Here is a 2,493-nt window from a genome sequence, read left to right as displayed (position 1 = left end):
CATCTAGGTAAGTTTGATCCTAAGGCAGATGAGGGTATTTTTCTAGGTTATTCACAATCTAGTAAGGCCTATAGGATCTACAATAAGAGAACCAAAACTATAGAGGAATCTGTTCATGTAAAATTTGATGAAATGTTTACTAAAAACTTGAACAGTGCCCCTATTATAGTTAATGATTCTCTTGATGAATGTATAGAATCAGATCCAATAGAACCAAATGAAACAGTGCCTCCGACTGAAATTGAGTACATAGAACCTATTAGGGAAGATGACTTGCCTAAGGAATGGATATTCAACAAAAACCATCCTATTGACAACATCATAGGAGAGATTTCAAAAAGGGTTTCAACTAGAAAATCCCTCAAACAATTTTGTAACTTTACGGCCTTTGTTTCTCAAGTAGAACCCAAAAACATAAAGGAAGCTCTTATGGACTATGACTGGATAGTTGCCATGCAAGAAGAGCTCAATCAGTTTGAGAGAAACAAAGTGTGGATTCTAGTTCCTAAACCAGAAGACAAACATGTCATAGGAACTAGATGGGTGTTTAGAAACAAAATGGATAAAAATGGGATAATAACTAGGAATAAGGCTAGGCTAGTGGCTAAAGGTTACAACCAAGAGGAGGGCATTGACTATGATGAAACCTATGCCCCTGTAGCTAGATTAGAAGCCATTAGAATCCTGCTTGCTTTTGCTTGCATAATGGACTTTAAACTATATCAAATGGATGTAAAAAGTGCCTTATTAAATGGAGACATCCAAGAGGAAGTCTTTGTTAGTCAAACACCAGGATTTGAAAATCATGTATTTCCAAACCATGTGTTTAAACTAACAAAAGCCCTCTATGGTTTGAAACAAGCTCCAAGAGCTTGGTATGAAAAACTCAGCAATTTTCTCATACAAGAAATTTTTTTAAGAGGAAATGTTGATAAGATACTTTTTATAAAGACAAAGGAAAAAGACATTATATTGGTCCAAATTTATGTTGATGACATAATCTTTGGATCAACAAACAGTAAGCTTTGCAAAGAATTTGAAAATACAATGAAATGAAGATTTGAAATGCCCATGATGGGAGAATCAACTTACTTCTTGGGATTTCAAATCAATCAAAGCAAGAATGGCATTTTCCTAAGTCAAACCAAATACTGTAATGATCTTTTAAAGAAGTTTGGCTTTGATAAGTTTAAATCCATTGATACACCCATGAGTCAAGCTTGTCATTTAGATAGAGATGAAGAGGGAAAATTTGTTGATGTGACTATGTTTAGAGGCATGATAGGATCTTTACTATATCTTATAGCTAGTAGACCTGACATTATGTTTAGTGTCTGCATGTGTGCAAGATACCAAGTCAATCCTAAGGAATCCCAGCTTAGTGCAGTCAAAAGAATATTCAAATATCTATTAGGAACCAAAAATCTAGGTTTGTGGTATCCTAAGGGCTCAACTTGTACTCTAGTTGGCTATTCTGATTCTGATTTTGCTGGTTGCAAATTAGATAGAAAAAGTACATCTGGTACTTGCCATCTATTAGGGAATTCACTTGTATCTTGGCATAGCAAGAAACAAAATAATGTTGCACTTTCAACAGCTGAGGCTGAATATGTAGCTGCTGGAAGTTGTTGCGCACAAATTTTATGGATGAAACAACACCTTTCTGACTTTGGTGTTGAGCTTGGAACTGTGTCAATCATGTGTGACAACACTAGTGCTATAAATATTACAAAGAATCATGTGATGCACTCTAGAACAAAGCATATAGAGATTAGACATCATTTCATTAGAGATCAATACCAAAATGGTAATATCATGCTTGATTATGTTAATACGTCTGATCAATTAGCTGATATATTTACCAAAGGCTTACCCAAGGAAAGTTTCTTCTATATTAGAATGAAACTTGGTATTATGGATCAAAATGAAATATGGCCCTGTGACAAATCGATTGAGACATCGATTATCCTGTGACAAAATAGAAAATCAGCATTACAAAATTGATTGCATAATCGATTTATGCTACACAGTGTCTTATTTGTCTAAGTCACAAACACTATAATCGATTTCATAATCGATTTAGCAAATCTCAGATGTCAAAATGCTGGAGTATTCATCAATACAATCGATTGATAAATCGATGGACGAGTTGGAAAATACTTTTAAAGAATCGATTCCATAATCGATTATTTGTTACAAAACATCCACAAATGTTAGAAATTTTCCAAAATCAAACCCGAGCATCGATTTGGTAATTAATTGTATCAAATTCTAAAACTCTAAGTCAAAATAATTCGATTTGGAAATCGCTGCTGCTATGAGAAGGTTTCTGAACTGATAAGGAAATCGATTTGGACATCGATTTATCAAATTGAAGGATCAATTACGAAATCGATTTGGGAGTCGATTTACAATACGACTGTTGGAGAAAAATTATAGCCGTTGGAGGTGGTTGTAACGGAAACCTTTCATTTCACTCAAGTAACGGTAACA

The sequence above is a fragment of the Cicer arietinum genome, chromosome 2, assembly GCF_000331145.2.
Source record: "Cicer arietinum cultivar CDC Frontier isolate Library 1 chromosome 2, Cicar.CDCFrontier_v2.0, whole genome shotgun sequence".
NCBI classification, from domain to species: domain Eukaryota; kingdom Viridiplantae; phylum Streptophyta; class Magnoliopsida; order Fabales; family Fabaceae; genus Cicer; species Cicer arietinum.
This window is presented reverse-complemented; position numbering follows the sequence as displayed.